Source organism: Carassius carassius, chromosome 37, assembly GCF_963082965.1.
Source record: "Carassius carassius chromosome 37, fCarCar2.1, whole genome shotgun sequence".
NCBI lineage: Eukaryota > Metazoa > Chordata > Actinopteri > Cypriniformes > Cyprinidae > Carassius > Carassius carassius.
In genome coordinates this window covers 25,226,294-25,241,659 of record NC_081791.1, presented here as the reverse complement: position 1 = coordinate 25,241,659, position 15,366 = coordinate 25,226,294, and the positions used below count along the sequence as shown (strand labels likewise).

Here is a 15,366-nt window from a genome sequence, read left to right as displayed (position 1 = left end):
GCAGGTAGGGGGTAGCAGTGCCACATCTTTGGCTAAAAACTTGGCTTTACTGTACAACAAACATATATTATGCAAATGAAGGAAGACAGCATGCATTGGCCTCAAGCCTTCATCTCTGGTATGTGTGTGGCTGTCAAAACCTGATGAGACTTGTCATAAGTTACAGAAAATTCAAAGCTAAAGGGAAGCACTAGACTTTTAAAATCATCTAGAATTACTTTAACCTCCAAATGTAGCCTATATACATTCAACAGATTTAGTTCTCTTAGAAAACAATATACACATTCAATATATGTCAATATATACATTTATAATTTGGGTTAATTATTCCATTGGCAATGATAATCACATTTAAAATAAGAAATTCTGTTCTATTCTAATTCAGTTATATTTACTCTCCCATATATATATATATATATATATATATATATATTATTTGTATTGTTATTATTTTGTGATCCATTTAATTCGATTCTAATCTTTAAAATCGGTTCCAAAACATTGTTCTTTTGTTGCATGTACAACGTCACGCCAGTAGGTGGGGAAAATTTTGCGTGTCTTTTGCGGTATAACAAATTATTTATTCTTTTAAATATTCACTCATCGGATTTGTTAAAAACACTGAGTCGTTCACGATTCACACTCAGTCTGTCACTAGATCTACATTCTCCAATGAGGTCACCGACTCGTTCATCAGTCTAACCAATTAAATGCTTCGTATCATCCCGCCTTCAAATACTACTGGTCATGCTACAGTTGTTTATACTTACAGCTGTCACAAAGCGAAATGCTCCAGTGAACGAGAGGAATTCATTCGCCTAAAGGGTTAGCTCACTCAAAAATCCAAATTAGCTCATGTTTTACTCACCCTCAAGGCATAGGTGTATATGACTTCCTTCTTTCAGACGAATCTAATCAGAGTTATGTAAAAAATGTACCCTGGCTCTTCAAAGCTTTATAAGGGTGCTTCTTTAAAACTGTCCTTAAAAAGTCCAATAATGTTCATTCATCCATATCAAAAAGTGCCTCACATGGCTCTGGGGGGGGGGGGGGGGGGGGGGGTGAATAAAGGCCTCCTGTAGTGAATTGAGGTGTTTTTGTAAGAAAAATATCCATATTTAAAATAATGAACAATAATAATCACTTTTCTCTAGCTTGTGCTAACAGTTGTGGACAGAAGCCTTTTAGGTGGATGATGTAGGCTTAGTGAGTCTTGCGAAAACCAATGTTTGTTTACTGGAGCAAAGGAAGCAAAGTTTCCTTCATTTGTCTCCTCTTGGCTTATATTGAATTCTGCTGACATTTTTCTGTACAAATCCTGGTTTTGCATTTCTAATTCGTGACCAATGGTTTATTTATTTTTTCTCCACTGTCAATGTTGAGTTAATAATGAGATAATTTTCTTTTCTGGGTGAACTAACCCTTTAAACAAGTAATACGAAGGACAGATTTCTTCAAAAACCAAACCCAACCTTTCTATTTGTCAGTATTTGCCCTTTTTAAGCCTTAGTTTTATTTTTATTTTTATTTATTTACATTTATCACAGACTAATGAATGTAAGCCATGTACACCTTTTTATTTATGTAATTATTTTTATTTTATTTTATTTTTTGCACTGAGCACTATCAAAGTGACGTTTCGTTTGCAGATCCAGAAATAGGTGGCCCAGTTACCTTAAATCCTCATGCCCCCCCTCTTTCTCTTTCTCTCTTGTCTCTGCTAGTTAAGTGTAACGTAGTAAAACAGTGTCACGTCAAAGCGCCCTGCCCTCCCTGCTGCCTTCCAGTTTCACATCATCATATGGGTGTCTTGGGTCTCACTCCCCCTTCGGCCGTGCGCGGTTTCTCAGGGACGACATAAAATATATATCCAGTCATCAGATGACTCCTGACGCTGGATATATTAATTGTTACCGGCGTGACATTGTTATTTACATGACTCGTGGAGCTGTGCGCGTTCCCAGGCAACCCCCGTCATGAACGCGCACTGAACGCACTCACTCGATCAGTTTCATTTCTTCTATCAGAGCCGGTCGCCGTTATTGAATATGGAAAGCTGATCCTCATTCATTCATACAGCGAAAACAGTAATTTAAAGGTCAATCAGAGCAGCCTGAAAACGAAAGGATTTTATTCACACCACAGTCGTGGTTCTCGACAAGGTGAGTATGACTGGATTCTATTTTATAATAATAGGTCAGTTTATTTTTTTGCTGGGCGTTCAGATTAAAAACAGAGCTCAAGGTGAATTTTACCACATTTCCGGTTGTTGAAATAGGCGTATATAAACGTTCTGGCATATTTAAAACGAAGTCCATGCCGAAATCAGATGCAATTCTTATGATTGTTGATCTATTTGTTTGACAAACAACCGCAATGTGGTGAACTGTTTCATTTAACTAAAACTAGCCGAACTCAGTCTGTCAAGGACTAATCAGGATTTGTCTTTTTTTGTTCCTTTTTTGTGTGTACGTCACCTGATCTCCCGGTAGGAAAGGATTTTTTTTAAATCAGATCCCGTTTTTTCAGATATTTCTCCTGAGAAATAAAACACGCCAGTAATTTCGCATTTCCTTTAGAGTTACAGATCTCAACAGTGTCTCAAACTGTGTTCATATTGCCAAAGTTACATGACAGATAGTTCAATATAAACTCAAATATTTCTCAGACCAAACGATATGATCCACATTCATTTTATAGATGTGTACAACTATTCTCTCATTTGTATCTTGAGACTAAGGTCGTTGATGGAGTGGTGTCATTACTTCTTTATTAACTACTTTCTTCTTTTCTACTTTTAATGAAATGTGTTAGTGATAGACTGATTATCTATCTATCTATCTATCTATCTATCTATCTATCTATCTATCTATCGATCTATCGATCTATCTATCTATCTATCTATCTATCTATCTATCTATCTATCTATCTATCTATCTATCTATCCAGCCAGTGAAGCTCTTCAGTGAATTAAAGAGAAGTTCTGGTCTGATTTGTTGGTGGTGTTTGGGATTATGGTTCTCCCACTCAAGATGACTCAAATCTCTAAATATTGAGTTTGCCATAAGGCATGAGTGTCTAATTTCTATTTTTGGACATCTTTACATTTAACCACACCATAAATCATCTTGAATGAACTTGTCATTTCAACACACACTCAGGGCATCTATTTTATGTTTTGACAAATTTGTGGCTGATTTGTATGAATTCATACGATCCCAGTTGTTCGTTTTTGTTTTCTGTTCATGCCCTACTGAAGATTAGGTGGAGGTGTGGACCTTAATGCTTACATTTTTCTAAAAAAAAGTATGTATTGATATGAATCACAATGTACAAATTCAACTTGTAAAATATTATTCTTGTGAGACTGGGTTGGTCATTTTTAGGCTTTTTCAGACATGTGCATGGCATGAATAACATTTGATTAAGGGGCTTTACATTTGCAGACATTCCCTGTACAAAACTGTTAGTCATGGTTAAAGAGCCTTAGAAATCATATCAGGGGAGTTTGAGCATAGAACTGAGCTACAATTTGTTAGTTTACCACTTCTCATCTTGGTAGAAAGACCTCGCCCACACTTACTGTCCTCAGAGTGCTTTCTTTTTCCCAGCCTCCTCATTCTTCATGGCAAAAGGCACTTAGGTAAGTGAAAGTGAGAGCGTGGTTTGCACTAAACAAATCGTCCATGGTTCTCAGATTGGCATCTATGGCTCCATAAAGAACCTTTTAATTCCGTCAAATCTTTCCATTCCACAAAAGGTTCTTTATAGTGAAAATATTTGAGTAAATGTTCTTTAGACTAAGAAAGAATGGCTATTTTAAGAACTGTTCACTAAAAGGTTCTCTAGAGAAGCCAAATTGGTTATTCTATGGCACTGGTGTGAAAAAAGGAGTACACTGATTAAAGATTCTCTATTGGAATTGATAGTTCCATGAAGAACCTTTTTAAATCGATGGAATTTTTCCATTCCACAAAAGGTTCTTAAAAATGGAAAAGGGTTCTTTGGATTATTCATGTTCTTTACACCAAGAAAAGTTGTACTTTTAAGAACCGATTGCTAAAAAATAGTTCTTCTTCTGAACTTTTATTTTTAAGAGTGCATCTTTATCAACCTCACTTGAACGTTTAGCACATCATCTTTGGTTTGAAAAATGGAGCACACCACTGGCTGGTAAAGCAGCCATTTTTGTGTTTATCTTTTGGTTTCACCTTCTCTGTTGACTTGCATTTAATTTTTAAAGGGGTCAAATGATATTGCTAAAAATAACATTATTTTATGTATTTTGCGTAATTGTATTTATGCAGTTTAAGGTTCAAAAAGCACTTTATTTTCATATACTGTACATTATTATTTCTCCTCTATGTCCCGCCTTTCAAGGACTAGAATTGAGAACCGCTTCTCTACACTGCTCAAAACTCATGTTTGAATCATCAGTGGCAAATCCTTTTCATATGTAAACATACTTATAGACTGTGAGTTAGAACAGCCGGCGTTGTAGTCTGTTCTCCCAGGATCAGGAAATAGTCCTCCATAAAATGTGCTGCACACTAAATATTTGGGTTGAACTGAACTTAACCACTGATTTCTAGTTGTGTCCTCTTTTGGAAGGCCAAACAAAGTATTTCACTTTCACAAAGAAACAGCGTCTCCACGACATGGTGCCAGCGGCAACAGCGAGATTCAAAGTTACATCTTCTTCCTTTGCCTGTACATTTGGGCGCTGTTGTGTAAATCTTCCCACATTGTGACGTAAACATGTGGGGGCATGTTAGAATAAGCTGTTTTAGGGGGGTGTGGTTAACCTTTATAAAGAATATCTCTTTGGGTTTGAGACTTTAGTCTTTGCAACTTTAGAGATCTTCTTCATGCACCAATAGCTTGTAACACTCCAAAGAAAAAGGAAAACTTAAAATTGCATCATATGACTTTAATAAATTCCAGTTCTGTTGTTGTACATCCTGGTAATCTTGGGCACTCTGCCATGTTGAGTCTTTGCCAAAAAGTCTCAATGTCAATGTTAATCTTGGGCTTTAGCAGAGTGGATTTTCAGTGCAATTGTGATTTTTTTTTTTCATTGTAGTAGGTACGCGTATGTCCACCACCCTTTTTTATTATCCGTCAGTTGAAAATGTAAAAGTCCAGTCATTTTGAAAAGTAGGCTAATATAAATCATTTACTTAAAAAGCTGATTTGAGAATTAATCCATGTCCTTAACAATTTTTTGATGTGGGGGTTTGTTCGAATCCCAACCCAATAAAGAAATCTAACACAGGTCTCAGAACTGAAACGCTGTAATGAGTGAGCATCTGATAACTTTAAAGTATTCCCCTAAATCTGTTTTACTAGTGTTTATTCCAATGAGCTGTTTATCTTATAGTGATTTGGAGCAATTAGCCATCAGTGTGTTCATCTGTTATTTATCTGCATTGCCCGTGGCTGTTGATAGTCCTTATGGGTGCTTTCATGAGGAGGGACTGATGCTCTTAATTAGACGTGCTCATAACACCATTGAGGGCTCTTGAAGAAGGGGTCCGGAGCCCATGAAGTGGCCTTAATGCCTTTCAGGATTATGTGAATGCCTTTAGTTTAAGTTGGCTTCAAGTGAGATCATTGGAAAAGCAGCCTTTTAAGGCAAAATCCATGTTAATTGGTAACATGCCTATGCAGTGGGGCCTTTGTCTTCCCTTCACTGGGAACCTCTGTCCGTGAAGAGTGATACACTGGGCTTTGGGCTCCATTATGAATGATGCATTTGTTTCTATTGACTGCCTTTGAGAATTGGCATGCAATAAAAAGTGGCTTTATCTTTAGAGATGCTATTATGTGAATGAGTGGCACGATTAGTCGAGAGCGGGAGAACCAGTGGACAACAGAGAGACTCCATCAGACTGAAATTTTGGGAAGTCTTTTGACCAAATTATATCACTGGAGCCACTAAGATAAGAGATATACAAATAATTATTTTGTATCTTACCCAAATTTACCATAAATGCCAATCTTTCCATATAAAATATTTTTACATATATACACACATATTTTTCATGATAGTAATTATTGCAATGTCTTGAATGTAAATGGTGAACAAATTAACATTTTTGGTTTTGTAATTTGAATGTGTCTCATTGTCATAATATTTAATTGGAAATTCTTACAATGCATAAATATTAAATGTATTACATATAATATGAAATAATGTATACTAATATAATATAAAATATAAATACACTTTAAATTCTATATGTTTGTTTTATTTATTCAGTGTTTTATTTTCAGAAACATCTATTGATTTATGGAAAGTGTTGAGATACTGTATAACAGGAAACTCTATCACCACCCTTAATGTATTTTTAAAAGGAGAGATTACAGAAGACCCTGATGCCTGTACTTCACATGTGATTTAACATGTGCCATTTTTTTGTGATTGACAATGAAATTTGCATTTTTAATGGTCACGCTATCGGCCTCTCTGGGTTTGCTGTGGACACCGAAAGATCTTGTTACATTTTTAATGCCGCAGAAGGCTAACTTCTGTTGTTGGGTGTAGCTGTCTCTCCATGTTCTGTTGCTCTGTCCCAGTTATGCATTTAATAAGTTCCAATGCTCAAAGACAGTTACGCAAATTCAGTCTTAAATTGAGGGGTTTTTTTCTGTGAAAATGTTGGTTGCTTTTTTATTTATTTTTCACCTCTGAGATGATTTCAAACTTATAATTATCATTCAGAATATGAAGTCACAGTGACCATTTATTGAGCTAAATACATTTATCTGCATGTGTATGTCTAGACTAACAATTAAAATAATTTATCACTAACGGTGTTGCATTTATTACAAAAGCTTTGATTGCTGCAATGGCTTATTTAGAGGAGATGTGACTTCTCTGAGAGGAGTTTGCCAGCCTGACATACTTAACATGAACTGTTGGACTGCCTTTGAGCTTGAAGCTTGTTGATTGTGATATATCTCATTATGAGGTTAAACGATATGTGTTTTTCAGGGCTGATACCGATTATTACTGATCAAGTAGACGATAACTGATATTTTAAACCAACATATATATCTGGTGTAAAAATGTAAACTAGTATCAAAATTAAGAATGACAAGGGCTATGGCAAAATCTATTTAAATGCTTTAAAATTGTTTTATTGTTTTAAAAATGACCGATAAACATAAAAATGCTTAATATCGGCGCCGATAATTGGCCAGGATGATAAACAGTTGACCCCTATATATCATCACTCGCAGGATCTCTAGTTGTTTTCAGAAACTTTCTCTTAATCAAATCATCAGTCAGTTTAAATAGGCACTTTCATTTTGACTCAAAACAGGATGTGAAGGATGGATGTAGCTACAGTCAGTCTATTCAGTTCTTTGTAAGGTCAAAGGTTGTGTCCAGACCCACAACTATGCCTAAAGTTGAGAACCATTTAAATGCTGTTCTTGAAGTTCTAAACATATGCTTTCCTATATTTACCCATATGAAACCATTGTTTTACCATATGTAAATTTGGGACAGCATATTTTACAATGATTTGTTGGCTAAACCATTGAAAACCTATTAAATGGCCTGTACTTCTATCGCTCACTTCTTTGCTTTATATACTGTAGCTGGACTTTATTAATTGTCACCACTCAATGTGTCCGAAACCCATTTTTGTATACTGGTAAGAGTTTAAAGAGGGTGACCCCCCCCCCCGAACTCTCACGGCAGTGGACCCATCTGTCCTCATCTGATGTCATTTGAATGGAGGATGTGGTGGTGGTGGTGGTGGTCGGTTCGGGGAACACAGTGCTACTGTGTCCACACAGAGTTCAGGGCCACTTCCTGTCAACTCGGTGAGCGAGGCCACAGATTCTTCATGTCTCATTTCAATCCTCATTTCACTGTTCTCTCCTTCCATTATGTGACAGGAGAACAAGGATGGATAGGATTTTTATTATTAAGTAGGCCTGTATGATTATGAAGCACCACTCAGCTCAGCCATTGAAGTTAGCTCTTGGAAGGGCTTTGTGCAGCCATCCTAATTAATATCTGAATGCTGTTTACTTAAATCTGATGACTTTAAGTTTTGTTCATTTTTATCTCAAAAATAGCTTATCTGTTGAACCATAGTCTTGTAGTCTTCATATCTAAACTGATTGCAGCCTGTTAAGTAAAACTGTTATAATGGACCTTTGTGAGTATAGGTGCACAATATATATCGACAGATGATTAATACGCATCTCATCAGTAAAGCTGGTTATCTAATAAGCGGTGAATACCATCGGGTGCGTGATTTCACATGGGCCCGTCATTACTGCTTTCAGATTTATTTTACATTGTAATCCAAAATCCATTTGTAATTTGTAATGCATATTCCATTGTAATCTGTAATCCATAATAAAATGAACAAAATTACATTTATTTTGTAGAATAGTCACTCCAAGTTCACAAGAAAAATTACTATTTGTCAAAATGTTTATCTATTGTCAAAAAAACTGCCAAAAATGTGTCATGTATTTGCTTTGTATTAGAATTAAGTGGTCTGTTGTATCTTACACAAGTGATAACTGAATGATTTCGACATCTTTGATATTTATCAAGACAGGAAGACTCATATTCATGAATTCATCCTGTGGTACAGCTAGCAAAGATCCCATTTCACCATACTGTCACCTTTCTGGGTGTTGTGGTTGTTGAGGGCTGTTGTGGTCTTGCATATATACACCCACATATTTCAGCATGGAAAAATAGTCCATGTAATCCACTGAGACCGCTCGGGGGGTGTTTTATATAGAGATGAAGTTGTTGTGGGTTTTTGATTCATTTGAGAGTTCCGAAGACGCTAGCGTTAGGTTCACTCAGTCAGTTCACAGGCTACTTAATGTTAATTTGTGCATGAATATTAAATAGGTTTTCTCATTATCTCCAGATCCTGAAGGAAAATGCTTAGTGGCACCCTGACTTAAAAGCCAGAAAAACCTTAAAATCACATGAATCACATGTTCGTGCAGCAGATGCTTGGAATTCCCCGTTAAACGCGAATATGCAGGCAGAGCATCTTTTTAAAGGAAGTTCTTCTCTTTGTGTGCCATTTGAATATTTAAACAGTAGTATGAGCTGTAATGGTAATCGCTGCGCTGTTTGGTCCCTCTCATCAAATCTCTTATGGAAATGCGGAGGGTCAAAGGCTGTTATGTTTGATGAATCACAGATCATCCACTGGGCATTTGATTGCTGGACTGATTTGTCTTTGGCCCATTGTTTTGGTGTACATGAAGGAAACATCACCATGCTTGTGGCTTCTTCTGCCCTCTTCATTGAATGAGAAGATTCAGCAGCCTTCTTTCTTTACTCATGTCTGTTTCCTTCTTTAATTTCCAGAGGAAGTTCAATGGTGACATTTGGAACCCAGTCTTTTTTTTTCCAAGTCATTAGTAATCAGCTGATTCTGAGTGTTCGCTGTGCTGATGGATCGTGTCCCGACATGCTTGCAGAATGTGATTGTAGTTACAGCATAACTGAAGACATGAAGAGGCAGGTGTAGACCATAGCAGCACAGTACCAAAAGTCAAGTCAGTTTGTTTCGAAAGAGCTTTACATAAATACATTGGAAAATAACAGCATTAATGCAGTTAAATATATCAATAATTACATTTCAGCTGTAAAGCAGCCCTACAAAACGTAATAGTGCCACTATTCAAGTCAGTTTTGTTAAATGTTTGAATTCAGTTTAATATCAGTGTGAATGTTGTGGAGTCATTATCCAGCTCAGTATAATTCAAGATTTGTTCTCACCCAATAATATCAGTGGAGTTAAATCAATAATATTGCTGATTATTATTTTTTTCTTCTAAACCTCTAAATGGATCAGTGGATTAAGTGAATATGGTTATCATTTGAAATTCCATACATTTAAAATGTAATACTTTTAAGCAAAGGCCATAAGTTACTGTGTTTTAACCCTTTATATGCTTTCTGGTTAGCTTTAGTATTCCTGAGGTGTGTCCTGTTCAGCATAATCGTAGTTTAATTTGTGCTAGCAACACCAAGGTCATGGGTTCGATTCTCAAGGAATTCATGCACTGATACACTGTATTCCATCAAGCTTTGAAATAAAAGCATTTGCCATATTCCAAATTTTACAACATTTTGTAGTGTGAGTAGTGTGTTCAGGCTAAAAAACAACTTATTGGTTTTCTTGTTAACTAAAAAAGTGTTGGATTTTTTTTTTTTTTACTTGGCACACTAATCCATCACATGCATTTGAAATGCTTTTTTCAACAGCAAATTTGCCATCTGAGATGATACCACCCTTGAAAGTTCATGCCGTAGATGGTTGAGTGCATTGTACAATGTGGGTGCAGATAGTTTAGTATGTTTTTGGGTGAGTTGTGGGGGCTACGGCAGGTTCTCTGTGTGCTAAGTCAAATATTGCAATGTTATAACTCGTTTTGCATCTGGTTGGTTTGATTCAAAGTTTAGAACCGTTTGAAGTTTTGAAATGGCAGTTGAAACCCATGGTTGGATGTTTAATGTTGTTGCAGTGGATATAGCAGAGAAATGGTTCCTCGCTAATATTGTAAAACACATTCCTGGTAACCGATAGAGAAGACATTCCTGACTCAAGGGAAGGTGGAGACTGATAACATGTATGGTAAAATGATGGACTGTGTGCCCTATGGGCTCCTCTCTGTGACTTCAGCCTGCCCTGGGTGTGGGAGAGATGGAAAGGTGTTAGGACTCGTCTCTTTATGCGGCCTGCATTCCAGAACTGCTGCAGGGATGAGTGATCTGCCAATACGGTGAACGTACATTACTGTTTTTGAAAGAAGTCTCTTCTGCTTACCAATGCTGCATTTATTTGATCACAAATACAGTAAAACAGTGAAATATTATTACAATTTGAAGTAACTCTTTTCTATATGAATATATTTTAAAATGTACTTTATTCCCATGATGCAAAGCTGAATTTTCAGCATTATTACTTTAGTCTTCGGTGTCACATGATCCTTCAGAAATCATTCTATAATATGCTGATTTGCAACTCAAAATATACTTTATTGTTGTATTGGAAAAATTATAAATGACAGCATTTTAATTTTGCATGATCCCCCCTTAAATCCTTTCTGCAAATTCCACAGATTTTCTCCAATAATCTCTGTGGAAAACATGCTAATTTTTTATGGGCTTAGTAAGTAGCCGAATGCAAAGTGACCCATTTCTTCAACCCTTTCACTCTAACAACATCTTTGCACAGAAAAACAGGAGCTATGAATCATGGGAATCCAAGCAAATTGCAAGCTATTGACCTGTGCCGGGCTGACATTCATTGAAATGTTCCCTTCAGTGACAAAATTGCCAGAACAGAAGGATGCAAAGAGGGTCATCAAAGACTCCGTCTTCCTTAGAAGGGCTTAGATTTGGAGGTAGCACTTCTCTCTCGTGATGTGCTGCCGGATAAATGTGATGCTCCATTTTTAATCTGCAAGCTGATTCTCTTTGGCTGTATCTTTATGGGAAGAGGCGTTGCTGCAGAAAGAGTGAGAAAGGACGACCAAGTTAAAGAAATCTGTCATTTATGAAAGTATATTTTTTCTCCACATGTTACACGCCTGGCTGTGAAAGAAACAGATGCTTCTTTCCTTTTTCATTTGGGAAATCATCAAGGGAAAGATAAACCCCAAAGGATCCGTGTATCTCTTCCACTCTCTCACAGTATCACTCACACACACATCCCCCAGCCACGCTTGGTTCTCTTTAATACTCCTGACCGCAGATCTCTGCTCTTTGCACACACACCATGACCATATTTAGACGCAGGAAAGAAGCTTGCTCGTATGATTGTTTACAGATGACAGCAGGAGATCGTAGGAGCGTGACTCACTGGCGTTGCTGAAGAATCAGGAACACTGAATGCAAATGCAATAAACCAGCCTATTAATTACCAGCAATGGTGTATATTTCAGCCATATGGTGCAATATTTCATATTTGTTGGTTTTCTGGGCTCACGGGTATTTTTGATTCATCATAGCGGTGTGAATTTCACAGAAGTAATGTTCAGGTTTTACCATAAAAATAATTGAGAAATATTTTGATTAAAGAAGAAAAGGCCTATTTCTGAAAAGAGTACTAGTTTCATGACATTTAAGCATATTTTCTTCATAAATTCTAAGCACTGAAATGTGAATTTCAGATCATTTTTAAAGGGGGCATGAACTGAGATATCTAGATATATTTTGACATTTAAGAGGTCTTTTGTGCTTTAAAGACATCCTTTAATTTTTAGAACTCAAACCGTACTTGTTAGTCTAAAAACAGCTAATATTGAAGCCAATCTGCCAAAACGACAGCTTGTGGAATGTGCCACTTTATGACATTATAGTGTGGATAAACACCGCTTCTGCAGAAGATCAACGCCTGCTTCTAAATCGCTGCCTGTTTAGCTCCGCCCACTGATTTGTGGCGTTAATGTAAATAATGAGAGGTTTTTCAGGATTTTCAGAAACATTGAAGTTTGGTCAGGACATATCCAAAAGGCTTGTCCTTTTATTATTTATTTTATTTTTATTTTTTTAATAAACAGCCTAATTAAAATAAACTGAAAATAAAATATAAAATCTAAGTAGAAATATTTAAATATAAATAAAACAACCAAATAATTTTTTTTTAATCTAAAATTAAAAATAGTGCATTAGTAAATTAATACTAAAAGCTACGCAAATAATGACTTCACGTTCCAAGAGAGAAAACTTTTTTTTTTCTTTTTTTTTTTCTGTGGATGAACTGTAACGTGTAACATTTGCTGACCATTTTCGTGAGAGTTTTATCATGAAGTTTACAATGCCCTGCAGTTCTCCTCATGATATCTTGGCTCAGACTTTAGAGAATGTGATATGTTTACACTGTACACACATACTAACACCTCTTTGTGAGCTCTCTGTTGCCAAGAAAATTGTTCTGTTATGAAGCAGGTTTTATTTTTACACAGGCTTCATACTTTCAGCATGAATTCCACAGTGCTTTCGTGTCATCTAGTAACAAGACAGCTGGACGGTGAGCGATAAGTTTGCTAGACATGAATTGGGGCCACTTCCAAACTTGTTAGGTTTTGCAGTTGTAATTGTCGGCCTGAATGTTTGCTGCTTGTCTTAAACTCAGACTTTGAAAATGCATGACCTGTTGTGGTGTATCAAATACAAACGCATACGCTGGTAAAGCCATGTTTATTCATGCATGTGCCTTTGTGATGTGTAATCCTACCACACCTTTCATGCAAAGCAGCAAAAATACTGCTCAGATTTGCTATGCAGGATATGACTGATCAAAGGTGTTTCAGAACATTGTCAGCTCATATGGACACAGTGTAATTTTTAATTTGCAAAGCAGGTTCAATTTGGTGTAATGAAAGTGTGTTATGTTTCTTTTTAAAATGCATTATCTTTTTGCAGAATGCTGTTAGCTCAATCAGGGTGAAATTTTCTAGACTCTAGAGACGTGCATTTTCAAGCACTATTCGAAAATGCAAATGTGCCAGTTTTCATAGACCGCAGAATGTCAGACTGAACAAAGCCTCATCCAACACACACGTGTGATATCAAATTCATAGTTTTATTTGAGTATAAACAGTGTTATTTTCATGTCATAGTTGGAGTAGTTTGACTTTGAGAAACCTGTTTGAAAAGAATCAGTTGTGTTTGCATTGCTGTTACTTTAGAGTGCAAAAGTAAATTTTTTCAATGTGGAATTGATTTTTAATCATAAGTCCTTAACCTTTAAAGACAGACCTACTTTGAGCTACGAGGTTGTTAAACTCATCCAAACTTGTACAAGTTTCTTTCTTCTGTTGTTGAACACAAAAAAAAGATATTTCGAAGAAATTGTGAAATCAAACAGTTAATACAGCCATCAACTTTTTTTTTTTTTTTTTTATAATATGCAAGTCATTGGCTACCGTCAACTGTTAAAATTATTAGTTATAGGCTACATGTCAATCATTTTAAATTTCTCCATTTCTAAGTGGATTAATGCTATTTGTAGTGTATCATGGTATTGTTACATGGTAGTTTTTTCCCTCATTAAATTAGTTATTTACACAGTCCTGTACCTAAGAGGACGCAAAATCTCAAATAAATAACTAAACTGCTGGGTTACGTCTGACCAGGATCTGGGTAACACAAAATCTACCCAAACACTGAAAAAATAACTCAATATACTCAACCCAGAATTTGGGTTGGAGAAATTAACCCACCCAAGAAAAAAACACCCTTTACTGTAACAGCACCTACATCCATGTCTCAACTTGACATGTCCTGCTGTGGACTGCTGTGCATTACTTTGTTTTTTCCCCCTCTGCATTCTCAAGTGTAAATGATGTAAAGCAGTCGTGCCCACTGATAGCCTCGCAAATATGCTTTTATAATAGCATAAATGTAGCAGAATCTAATCTCTTTCATACTGGCCAGTGCTAGAAATGCTAGTATTGCTGGTAATGCAGTGATTATTATCTGCCGATCCTGCCACTGGTCATGGAGAGATTACAGCCCGTGGGCTTTCTGTGAATTAACATCAAAATGTTTTTCCTGGATTATTGGATTTTCCTCCATGCAATGTTTTCCTTTTTTGCTCTTAATTTGATTAGGGAACGGGCTTTGTTTTGTAGCTTTTAGCACTGGAAATACATGCTATTTTAGTGAATAACATCAGTTCAAATGAAAGGTTTGCGAATGCAGGGGTTGCCAAGTTCAGCAGAGGAAAATAAGAGACACTCCCAGTTTCTTTATTCCACATATGCCATTTTAAGATTTAAATAAACCGGTGATGGCAGGTGACAAATGATCACATTGTAAACCGAAAGCAAAATGTCACTGTCGCAGTGTTTGTGCTTGTGCATAAAATATTCACTGCTCGGTTAAGTGAAATGCAATTATTGACATACTGTATGACTGACTCCATTGCATCTGTTGTGACAAAATAAAATCATTCAAATGTCCTATTTAAGGTTATTTAGGGTTTTGGGCGGGACAGAACACATTCAGATGGTATATGGTAAGGAAATGAGTGACAGAAACTCTGATTCATTTACTTGCAAATGTATTAATGCATGCTGTCGGAGCGTGCTGGCTTCAGTGTGTAAAATATAAGCCGCACACTTGATCTGACACACATGGCTGATTACAGACACACTCAAGAGAGAAGCTTCTATTCCACCATAAATGATTTCATGTGTGTTGGCAGCCGATTAAGGGGTGAACAGGTTTTTAGAAATGTTATCTTAGAGGTGCAAGCGTCACTATTGCTTTTGAAGCATGTCGTTTTTTGCATGTTTCAGTACTTTCTCATGTCCCAGGTTAATGTAGACTGATTTGAATTATGATAAGTGTAT

General features: G+C 36.4%; 1 protein-coding gene across 4 annotated transcripts in view; it reads left to right on the top strand.

The window, feature by feature from the left end:
• The first annotated feature begins 1,770 nt into the window (after window positions 1-1,770).
• The window catches only part of LOC132118506 (proto-oncogene tyrosine-protein kinase Src-like), a 56,927-nt gene continuing 43,331 nt past the window's right edge, over window positions 1,771-15,366 (top strand). For 2 of the 4 annotated variants that reach the window (XM_059528387.1, XM_059528388.1), the window contains exon 1: window positions 1,772-2,162. The gene's annotated coding sequence lies outside the window, so the exon portion shown is untranslated. Of the gene's footprint in view, window positions 2,163-15,366 lie in introns of all 4 variants that reach the window. The other 2 variants (XM_059528386.1, XM_059528389.1) reach the window with 2 other exon arrangements.